Here is a 12,765-nt window from a genome sequence, read left to right as displayed (position 1 = left end):
CAAAATCCCAAAACCAGAGATGCTGGCATGGATGTGGAGAAAAGGGAACACTTCTACACTGCTGGTGGGAATGTAAATTAATACATTCCTTTTCAAAAGACATCTGGAGAACACTTAGAGAACCAAAAATATACCTGCCATTTGATCCTGCAATTCCTTTATTAAGTATATATCCAGAAGACCAAAAATCACATTACAACAAAGATATTTGTATCATAATATTTATTGCAGCCCAATTCTTAATAGCAAGATCATGGAAGAAGCCCAAGTGCCCATTGATCCACGAATGGATCAATAAACTGTGGTATATATGTGCCATGGAATACTATGCAGCCATAAAGAAAGATGGAGACTTTGCCTCCTTCATTTTTACATGGATGGAACTGGAAAATGCTCATCTTAGCAATGTATCATAAGAATGGAAGAAAAAGTATCCAATGTACACAGCCCTATTATGAAACTAATTTGTTGCTTTCATATGAAAACTATAACCTAATTATAGCCTAAGAATATGGGGAGGGTGGAAAGGGACAGGAGGAGGTGAATGGGTGGAGGGAGGGTAATTGGAGGAATCACCTCTGTGGTTGATCTTATAAGGATGCAAGTGAATCTTTCTGAACTTATAATATAAATGTCTTAACACAATAACTAGGAAAATGACATAAAGGTTATGTTAACTAGTTTGATGAAAAAATTTCAAATTTTATATGAAAACACCACACTGTACCCCATGATTGCATTAATGTACATAGCTATCATTTAATAAAAAAATAAAAATAAAAATAAAAGATTTCAAAAAATACCTGGAAAAATAGTTGTTTTATATGCAATCAGAAAAAACCTTGAATAGCAAATACATTACTCAAAAATAAGAACAAATCAGGAGGTTTCACCTTACCAGACTTCAGGTTATACTATAAATCTATAGTGATCAAAACAGCATGACACTGGCACAATAACAAAGTGGTAGATTTGTGGAACAGAATAGAGAACCAAGAAATGAACCCAACTATTTATAGTCATTTTATCTTCAACAAGCCTATCAAAAATATTCATTGGGAAAGATTCCCTATATAACAAATGGTGCTGGGTGAACTGGCTGTAGAAGACTGAAACTGGACCCACACCTTTCACCGTTAACAAAAATTGATTCTTACTGGATAAAAGATTTAAACTTAAGATATAAAACTATAAAAACACTAGAAGTGAGTGCAGGGAAATCACTGGAAGAAATTGGCCTGGGATAATATTTTATAAGGAGAACCCCCAAGCCAACTGAAGCAACACAAAAAATATTCATTACTGGATCTGATCAAACTAAAAAGCTTTTGCATAGCCAAGGGGAGTCATAAGCTTTTGCATAGCCAATGGGAGTCATAAGCTTTTGCATAGCCTCTCCCTTCAGAATGGGAGAGGATTTTTTCAGGTTATGCTTCTGACAAAGGTCTGATATCTAGAATTGACAGAGAACTCAAACTAATCAATAAGAAAAAAACAAATAACCCTATTTCTATGTGAACAAGAGACTTGAACAGACACTTCTATGATAAAGATAGGGGCATGGCCTACAAAAACATGAAAAAATGCTCATCATCCTTAATCATCAGAGAAATGCAAACCAAAAACAGTTAGAAAGACCATCTAACTCCAGTAAGATTAGACAACATCACAAAATGCCAAAACTATAGATGTTGGCATGGATGCAGAGAGAAGGGAGCACTTCTACACTGCTGGTGGGAATGCAAGCTAAAACAACCTTTTTGGAAAGATGTTTGGAGAACACTCAAGGAACAAAAAGTAGATCTACCATATGATCCTGCAATTCCTCTACTAGGTTTATACCCAGATGATTAAAAATTATTTTACAACAAAGACATTTGCACCAGAATGTTTATTGAAGACCAATTCATAATTGCCAAGACATAGAAAAAGCCCAAGTTTCCATCACCCCATGAATGGATTAACAAATTGTGGTATATGTATACTTTGGAATACTATGCAGTCATAAAAAAATTTGGCGACTTCACATCTTTTATTTTTACCTGGATGGAGCTGGATACTTAGTAAAGTATCTCAAGAATGGAAAAAAATGTACCCGATGTACTCAATATTACTATGAAATCAATATATAATCACCAACACTTTCATATGAATGGCAAAACATAACTATAGTCCAGAAAGTAGAATGGAAGAGGAAGGGGAGGAAAGGGGAGATATGAGAGGAGGGAGGGCATTTGGGGGGACCTCGCATAACATGCATGATGCAATGATACATTTCAAAACTATTAAGAAATTAGTATAATTGTGATTGAAGTGTTACTTAGTTCAATGTGAGCATTTCACATTGTATATCAAAGCAGTACACTGAACCCCATAAATGCATCAATGTACAATGTTATGATTTAATAAAAAATAATTTTTTAAAAAAGGGTAAAATACTAACAAGAAGAAAAAAAGAAAAAATAAACAAAATAAGGAACTATTTAAAAGATTACAAATATGTTATATCTACACATATATAATGTATACATGTATAGATATAATTTAATATATATAACATATATGCATAGATATAATTTAATTATATATGTATATGTATATGGCAAGAGAGTTTGACTTCAGTAGGAAGATATTTGTGTTGTAAAATATTGCCAGGACATCAGGTGGTGCTGTAATTTTAGGGGACAGACAACACCACTGATAACCTCTCTCTAGAAGCCCATGCATATACCAGATCTCCAATGTAATTGTCCACAGTGATCACTGGTTATTTCCTCAGCATTCAAGTTCTGCATGGTTGGGAACTCAGATGACTCCTAAATCCTTCAGAGGCAGGTTACACCATACCCCCAGCCAACAGTTCTTGTGGGGTTCTGGAACTCCTTAGCCTATCACAACTAGAGGATGGGTCCTAGCAGGCAGCACTAAAGTGGCTATGTTCCTGGAGGGAGCCTGGCCTCACAACCTCCCCAAAATGTCTGACCCCTTGCTGCCAGGACCTCCCCAAAAGGGCTGTCTCTACAACTGCCAAACTGGTGGCAAGTCCCCTCCAGCCAGCCCTCAATCCTGGCTGCTATATACTGTTCGGATTTTCCCACTTTTCCAGGCAATCAACACACTTTCCCCCAGAACCAAAAGCTGAAAAAGGCTTCCTCACATCCCAAACTCCGCAGATCCCAGTAAGGGCTGCTGCCTGGGCCTCCCACCAGCGGCCCAGAAAAGACTTGCCTAGATCTCCACCCTGCTGCTCCAGTTCACATACAGCAGCAAGCATCCTGCCACCTCACAGCACAACCAGAGTCATAGCTGCAGGCAAAATCTGCCACCTGACTCATTTTTCAGTTGCTGTCACAGAGCTCAGTATGATGTTCTTTCTGATTTGCCACCTTGCTCTGCCTCCAAAATGGAAGAATTTAAATGAAAAATGCCATAAATCACCTGAAGAGGGGATATTACAAACTTTTTACAAATATTATTGAAGATGCTAATACTTCAAATTAATTGAGAATTGTGAAAACTTTTAGGAAGACAAAAGTGATTTTTCAAGTAATTAAGAATGAAGAAAGATGTTCCTTGAATGAGGAAGATGATAAATGTTAACAAATAAGAGAGAGAAGATTGAATGATTACAAATATGTTATACTTCAATAGCTTCCAGTAAATAAAATGGTCTTTCAATTGAAAAAATCAACAATGTATGTCAGAGAAAATATTGTAAAAATTCCATTTTAAAGCCCAATAAGTACTTGCTACAGCAGCACATTTATTAAAAGTGGAATGTTGCAGAGAAGATTAACATGGCCCTTGCACAAGGATGACATGCAATTCATGAAGTGTTCCATATTTTAGGAGCATTTCAAAAATTGTCTCAAGAATTCAATGAATTCAAAAACAAAATCACCAAAGATTTTGACACACTGAGATAAGAATTTTCAGCCATCAAAGATCTGAGAAATACAGTAAAATCCCTCAGTAACAGAGTGGAACAAACAGAATAAAGGATTTCTGACATTGAGGACAAGCTTTTGAATACTCCCAAGTGCTCACATAGGAAGAGAAATGGAGAGCAAAAATGAATCATTCTCTCAGAGAGCTCTGGGATAATTAGAAGAAAACTAATATTCACCTTAAAGGATCTCCTGAAGGTGACAAAGTGGCTTTACAAAGCACACAGGCGCTTCCTCATGAGTTTGTGAAGGAGAACTTTCCAGACATGCCAAGAGATTCTGAAGTTCAGATAGCACACAGTTTCAGAACCCCAGCATGACTCAACCAGAATAAGACAACCCCCAGGCGGCACTGAATAAATAACTTCACTAAAGATAATATGAAGGAGAAAATTCTGAAAGCAGCTAGATGTAAGAAAACCATAACCTACAAGGGTAAAAATATTAGAATGACAGCAGATCACCCTGCTTAAACCTTTGAAGCTAGAAGAGGGTGGTCATCTTTTAATCTCCTAAAACAAAATAACTTTCAACATAGTATCCTGTATCCAGCTGAACTGAGTTTACTTTATGATGGAGAAATTAATACTTTAATGACATTCACATGTTGAAGAAATTTGGCATAACTAAACCGGCTCTCCAGGATATTCTCAGACCTATCCTCCATAATGATCAGCACAGTCCTCTACTACAAAAGTAAACTCACTCAGAAACTTTTCATCAAATTCCAAATTCCACAGTGGTAAAAGGATTAAAAATGTCCACGGTACTTTCAAAAAACTCAATAACCAAGATTCTACCAGGCTTATCAATATTGTCAATTAATGTGAATAGCTTAAATTGTCCTCTAAAGAGGCATAGGGTGGCTGACTAGATACAAAAACTCAGGCCAGATATCTGCTGCATGCAAGAATCTCATCTTACCTTAAAAGATAAATGTAGACCCAGGGTGAAGGGATGGTCATCTGTATTTCAGACAAATGGAAATCAGAAAAAAAGTAGAGGTGACAATTTTTTTCACAGATACAATAGGCTTTAAACCAACAAAAGTAAAGAAGATAAGGCAGATCACTTCATACTTGTTAAGGGTAACACTCAACATAATGAGATTTCAATTATTAACATTTATGCATCCAACCAGAACACGCCTCATTTTATAAGAGAGACTCTAACAGACAAGAGCAACTTGATTTCCTCCAGCTTCATAATAGTTGGAGATTTTAACACTCATTTCACAGTGTTGGATAGATCCTCCAATAAAAAGCTAAGGAAAGAAATTTTAGATTTAAACTGCACCATTCAACATTTGAAGTTAACACATATCTACAGAACATTTCATCCTAAAAGAACTGAATACATATTCTTCTCATCAGCCCATGAAAAATACTCCAAAACTGATCACATCTTAGGTCACAAGTCTAACCTCAGCAAATTTAAAGGAATAGAAATTATTCCTTGCATCTTCTTGGACCATCATGGAATAAAAGTTGAACTCAGTAACAACAGGAATCTGCAGGCTCATACAAAAACATGGAAGCTAAATAACCTTTTGCTGAATGATACATGGGTCAGAGATGAGATTAAGATGGAAATTACCAAATTTTTGGAACAAAAAGATAATGAAGACATGAATTATCAGAACCTCTGGAATACTGCAAAGGCAGTCCTAAGAGGGAAATTTATAGCACTGAAAGCCTTCCTAGAGAAAATGGAAAGAGAGGAAGTTAACAACTTAATAGGACATCTCAAGCAACTGGAAAAGGAAGAACATTCTAATCCCAAACCCAGTAGAAGAAAAGAAATAACCAAAATTAGAGTAGAATTAAATGAACTTGAAAACAAAAGAATTACACAGCAGATCAATAAATCAAAAAGTTGATTTTTTGAAAAGGTCAATAAAATAGATAAACCTTTGGCTAACCTAACTAGGAAAAAAGGAATAAATCTCTAATCTCGTCAATCAGAAATGGTAATGAGGAAATAACAACTAACTCCTCAGAAATTCAAAAAATCCTTTCAGAATATTACAAGAAACTTTATTCTCAAAAATATGAAAATCTGAAGGAAATTGACCAGTACTTGGAAGCACACCACCTTCCAAGATTTAGCCAGAATCAAGTGGAAATGTTGAAAAGGCCTATATCAAGTTCCTGGATTGCATCAACTATACAAAATTTATCTAAAAAGAAAAGCCTGGGACCAGATGACTTCACATCAGAATTCTACCAAACCTTTAAATAGGAATTGGTACCTATATTGCACAACCATTTCCAAAGAAAAGAAAAAGAAGGAATATTACCCAGTACATTCTAAGAAGCAAAACATCACCTTGATCCCCAAACCAGGAAATTTCCAGTAAGGAAAGAAAATTATAGACCAATATCACTAAGGAATACTGATGCAAAAATATTCAACAAGATTCTAACAAACAGAATCCACCAACACATCAAACAAATTATACACCATGACCAAGTGGGTTTTATACCAGAGTCTCAAGGGTGGTTCAATATACAGAAATCTATAAATACAATTCATCACCTAAGCAAATTAAAAAACAAAGACCATATGATTCTCTCAAGTGATGCTGAAAAAGCTTTTGATAATATCCAACATCCACTCATGATCAGAGAGCACTTAAGAAAATTGGTAGAGAAGGGACATTTCTTAAACTGGTAGAGGCCATCTACAGCCAACAAACAGACAATATTGTATTGAATGGAGTTAAATTGAAATCATTTCCACTCACATCAGGAACCAGGCAAGGTTGCCCATTGTCTCCACTGCTTTTTAAGATTGTAATGGAAGTCTTAGCCATAGAAATTAGGGAAGAAAAGGTGATAAGGCTATCCATATAGGGTCAGAAGAGACCAAATTTTCACTCTTCATAGATCATATGACTGTATATCTGGATAAATGCAGGGATTCTACTAAAAAACTCTTAGAAGTCATTAAGGAATATAACAGCATCTCAGGTGACAAAATCAACACTCATGAATATGTAGTCTTTGTATATACCAACAAATAGTCAAGCTAAAAAGACAGTCCAGGACTCTATTCCATTCACAGTAGTGCCAAAGAAGATGAAATATTTCGGAGTTTACCTAACAAGGGATGTGAAACAGCTCTATAAAGAGCACTATGAAACTCTAAGAAAAGAAATAGCTGAAGATGCTAACAAATGGAAAAGACACCAATCTCATGGCTGGGAAGAATGGAAGAATCAACATTGTTAAAATGTCCATACTACCCAAAGCAATATACAATTTTAATGCAATCCCTATTAAAGCTCCACTGTCATACTTTAAAGATCTCAAAAAAATAATACTTTGTTTTATGTGGAATCAGAGAAAAACTCAAATAGCCAAGACCTTACTCAGAAATAAAAACAAAGCTGGAGGAATTATGCTACCAGATCTGGCTATACTATAAATTGATAGTGGTCAAAACAGCATGGTACTGTCACAAAAACAGAGAGGTAGGTGTAAGGAACAGAATGGAGAACCAAGAGATGAACCCAGCTACTTACCGTTATTTAATCTTTGAGAAGCCAGTTAAAAACATTCTGTGAGGAAAATTTTTTTAAAATGGTACTGGGTGAACTGGCTGGCAACCTGTAGAAGACTGAAACTGGACGCCACACCTCTTATCATTAACAAAGCTGGATTCTCATTGGGTTAAAGATTTAACTTAAGACATGAAACTATAAAAATACTAGAAGAAAGTGTAGGGAAAATTGTTGTAGAAATCAGGCTGGGCGAATATTTTATGAGGGGGACATCCTGGACAATTGAAGCAGCATCAAAAATATACTACTGGGACCTATCAAACTAAGGAGCTTCTGCACAGCCAAGAACACAGTAAGTAAAGCAAGCAGACAGCCCTGAGAATGGGAGAAGATATTTGCAGGTTATGTCTCCAACAAAGGTTTAATAACTAGAATGTCCAGAGAACTCAAACATATTAGCAAGAAAAGAATAAGTGATCACATTTCAGGGTGGGCAAGGGACTTGAAGAGAAAATTGTCTGAAGAAGATAGGCGCATGGCCTACAGACACATGAAAAACTTCTCATCATCTTTAATCATCAGAGAAATGCACGTCAAAACTACTTTGTGGTATCATCTAACTCCTGTAAGATTAGCCCACATCACAAATTCCCAAAACCAGAGATTTTGGCATGGATGTGGAGAAAAGGGAACACTTCTACATTGCTGGTGGTATTGCAAACTAATACATTCATTTTGAAACAATGTTTGGAGAGCACTTAGAGATCTAAAAATAGACCTGCCATTCAGTCTTACAATTCCTCTACTAGGTACATATCCAGAAACTAAAAATCACATTATAACAAAGATATTTTTACCAGAATGTTTATTGCAGTCCAATTTATAACTGCTAAGTCATGGAAGAAGCCCAAGTGCAACATCAACCCATGAATAGATCAATAAATTGTGGTATGTGTATACCATGGAATATTATACAGCCTTAAAGAAAGATGGAGACTTTACCTCTTACATGTTTACATGGATGGAGTTGAAACATATTCTTCTTAGCAAAGTATCTCAAGAATGGAAGAAAATGTATCCAATATATTCAGCCTTACTATGAAACAAATTTATAGCTTTGTTATGAAAGCTATAACATAATTACAGCCCAAGAAGGGTAAAGGGCAGAGGGAGTGGATAGAGAGGGGAGGGGGAGGATGGGTGGAGGGAGAGTAATTGATTGCACCACACCTATGGTGCATCTAGAAGGGTACATGTGAAATTTACTAGGTATAGAATATAAATGTCTTAACACAATAACTAAGAACATGCCATGAAGGCTTTGTTAACCAGTTTGATGAAAATATTTCAAATTTATATTCAACCAGCACATTGTACCCCATGATTTCATTAATGGCACAGCTACAGGAAAAAGGCCTATATGCCTCTGGCCAAAAAAGCTGTTTGAGAGAGAGCAGTGAAAAGTCTTTATGCAGGCATACTTGTGAAAAACTGAGGCAGAATTCCATATGGCCAAGTTGGTTGCGGGCCTAAAAACCCCCGACCTAAGGTCAGCCTGGTTATCTGTGGGCGTAAAAACCCCTAACTTAAAGGCCATATGGGAGCAGAGGTTTGCAAACAAATTTATGTATGTCCTAGGAATTTCTTTATGGCTTGTTTAAAGATTGAAGTAACTAGATCCAAATGATGAGGTCAGTAGGACAGATTTTCAAACTGTCTCTTTCCTCATAGCCTCAGTCATCATCACATAAGAACAAAGAAGTAATTGCTAAAAACATATTCTCCATTAAGTTATGTTAAACTGGAGCAGAGCCAAGATGGCAGACTGCAGCCAGCTTTTTACAGAAGCTTGTGTCCAGAAGGAGGCTTAAAGGACAGAAGTTTAGCAAGGGATCTGATGCTTTGGAGTAGAGCTGAGAGAGAAGATTGAAGAGCACACTTCAACCTTCCTGAAGCGAGCTGCGAGCCCAAAAATACAACCAAAAGGCACAAAATCCACCACCAAGTGGATGGGAGTCCCCTCCCACAACAAGGACTCAGAGTTTACTCCATGCAAACAGCAAGCAGAGTTCAAACTTCCTCCCACTCTATCCCACAGGAGAGACCCCATAATAACTGGACCTCCTACCCCTGCTGGTGTGCCATGGCACCCTCCTGCCAAGCATAAAACTGTAAAACTATATAAAACTTTATATATTCCCCACCTGCAACATTGAACTCTGAGGAGTCTCCACCCACTCCAAGGTCTGGAACTTTGTTACCTATGGAGTCTAGATTCTTGGGCATCTCTTTGAAAAAAGTGGAGGGGGAAAGGGTTATTGCTGCTCTGTGCTGACTGTGGCACAGGTGTGAGGAGAAGAGAACCGGCTTGGAGGAAGACAGTGCAGCAACAGTGGCATCCTGAGCTGTGAACTGACCCCATTCCAGGAACATCTCTCTGGACAACCATAGGTTCTGGACAGCAGCCACAGGCAGAACGTAAGTAAAGAGACGATTAACACCAGCCCTGAGGGTATAATACAGCTGAGACAAAGGCAGTGGGCGGGCAGAGGCTAGAATTGACACCTGAGTGTAAACTGCTATTTGTCTGCTGCCCAGAGCTAAATGCAGCCTCTAACTTGCAGAGGAATCTAGCCAGACAGAAGCACGAAAGGCCCCCCTGCTGAACTCAGATTTCTGACTGATTTTGCCAGTCATAAACCCCTGGAGCAGTTGCCTACTGGAGTGAATAGGGTCATAGACCTGGGGGATTACAACTGACTGGGTGCAAGGTGGGGAAGGAGGTATTAACTTTCCTAGATTAACCCATGTGCTGGGTGGGTCCCTTTGCCTTTATGAAGCACTAGAGCAAGTTATATATGAGCTGTGAGCAGACCCCTCTTATCTAGCTGCCAGAGTCATTTGAACTCTTCCACCTGAAACTGGTACTGAATGGGACAACTCATTTGGACCTCTTAAACCTGGAAGACCACCCAGAGACTATTCAAAGGGGCACCCTTGGTGTATGGTTGAGGGAAGGTTTGAACTGTACAAAACTGTACATATTCCCCACCTGCAACATTGAACTCCAAGGACTCCCCACCCACCAACCCCGAGTTCTGGAGGTTTGGAGTCCAGATTCTTGGGCATCTCCTTGAGAAAGGTGGAGGGGGAGAGGGCTGGTGCTGCTCTGTACAGACTGTGGCACAGGCCAGAGGAGAGGAGAACCGACTTGGAGGAAGCCAGTGCAGCAACTAGGCATCCTGAGGTGCAAACTGACGCCATTCCAGGACCATCGCTCTGGGCAACCAGAGGTTCTGGACAGCAATCACAGGCAGAACATAAGTAAAGAGGCAATTAACACCAGCCCTCAGGGTATAATACAGCTGAGACAAAGACAGTGGGAGGGCAGAGGCTATAATTGACACCTGAGTGTAAACTGCCATTTTTCTGCTGCCCAGAGCTGAATTCAGCCTCTGACTTGCAGAGGAATCTAGCTGGAGAGAAGCACGCAAATTCCCCCTGCCAAACTCAAATTTCTGGCTGATTTTGCCAGTTGTAAACCCCGGGAGCAGTTGCCTACTGGAGTGAATAGGGTCACAGACCTGGGGGATTACGAGTGACTGGGGGCAAGGTGGGGAAGGAGATATTAACTTTCCCAGACTAATCCATCTGCTGTGTGGGGCCCTTTGCCCTCATGGAGCATTGGAGCAAGTTATATCTGAGCTGTGAGCAGACCCCTCTTATCTAGTTAACGGAAACATTACCGCTGCCATTCCTTCACTCCCTGGCTGCTCCAGGAGGGCTGAACTAGGAATGATCTAGCCGCTATGGTTCCCCTATTCCACCAGTTGCTCTGGCAGGACTGAACTAGGACTGATATTGGCTGCTGCCAGTCTCCTGCCACCCAGTCGCCCCCAGCAGGTCGAACGAGGTCTAATCCAGCTACACACACTTCCATGTGGCTGCTGCAATTCTATTGCATCCGGTTGCCCCAGCACCTGAGAACTGGGAGAAGACAACAGACATGCTCTGCCTGTCTCTCTGGGCAACCAGAAGAAGCCACCAACTGAACAGTTCTGATAAGGCCTCCAAACAAGGTAAACTCAGCATGGGGCGGAATCAGCAGAAAAACTCTGGCAACATGAATAACCAGAGTGATCAACTTCCCCAAGGAAAAATGTGGTAAGTGCAATTAAAGACATCATCCATAAACACATGGCTGAGATGTAAGAAACCAAGTTCAGAATGTAAATAGCAAATAAGATTAACAGATTAAAAGAAAGGAAGGAATTAGAAGTTCAAGAAATTATTCAAAAGATTTCTCAAAAAATTATTAAAAAGATATCTCAAGAAATTATTCAAATGAAGTCTCAAGAATTCAAGGATTTCAAAGATAAAATGATCAAAGATTCTGAAACACTGAGACAAGAGGTTGCAGCCCTCAAGGATCTGAAAGATATGGTGGAATCCCTCTGTAACAGAGTGGAACAGGCAGAAGAAAGGATCTATGATTTTGAAGACAAAGCTTTTGAAGAAGACCAGGAGGGCAAAGATCAAAAGAAATGGAGAGCAAAAATGGATCTCACGCTCAGAGAGCTCTCGGATAATTCGAAGAAAACTAATATTCGCCTTATAGGAATCCCTGAAGGTGATGAAGTTGCTTCACAAAACACTGAGGCTCTTCTACATGAAATTATGAAAGAGAACTTTCCAGACATGCCAAGAGATTCTGAAATTCAGATAGCAGATAGTTTCAGAACCCCAGCATGATTCAACCCGAACAAGACATCCCCCAGACACATCATAATTAACTTCACCAAATTTAACATGAAAGAAAAAATTCTGAAAGTAATCAGATGTAAGGAAAACATAACCTACAAGGGAAAGAGTATTAGGACAACTGTAGATCTCTCAGCTGAAACCTTTCAGGCTAGAAGAGGATGGTCATCAATCTTTAATCTCCTAAAACAAAATAGCTTTCAACCCAGGATCCTGTATCCATCTAAACTGAGTTTCATATATGATGGAGAAAATAAATAGTTTAACGACATTCACATGTTGAAGAAATTTGCCATAATTAAACCAGGTCTCCAGGAAATCCTCAAATCTATCCTCCATAATGACCAGTGCAATCCTTCACCACTAAAGTAAACCAACTCAGAAACTTTTGATCACATTCAAACTTCCAAAGTGCCAAAAGGATTAAAAATGTCTACTGGAATTTTGAGGAACTTGATGCCCAAAATTTTACGAGGCTCATCAATAATTTCAATCAATGTGAATGGCTTAAATTGTCCTCTCAAGAGACACAGATTGGCTGATTGGATACAG

The 12,765-nt window shown here is 38.7% G+C and overlaps 1 non-coding gene across 1 annotated transcript; it reads left to right on the top strand.

Annotated features, from left to right (window-relative positions):
- Positions 1 to 3,742: 3,742 nt before the first annotated feature.
- LOC111727813 lies at positions 3,743 to 3,848 on the top strand. Its single transcript, XR_002775272.1, has one exon. It is a non-coding gene; the product is annotated as a U6 spliceosomal RNA (small nuclear RNA).
- The last annotated feature ends 8,917 nt before the right edge of the window (positions 3,849 to 12,765 follow it).

The sequence above is a fragment of the Otolemur garnettii genome, unplaced genomic scaffold (assembly GCF_000181295.1).
Source record: "Otolemur garnettii isolate 467f Iridium unplaced genomic scaffold, OtoGar3 scaffold00125, whole genome shotgun sequence".
Taxonomy (NCBI): domain Eukaryota; kingdom Metazoa; phylum Chordata; class Mammalia; order Primates; family Galagidae; genus Otolemur; species Otolemur garnettii.
The sequence above is the reverse complement of the archived record's forward strand: the minus strand, read 5'-3'. Positions and strand labels throughout refer to the sequence as shown.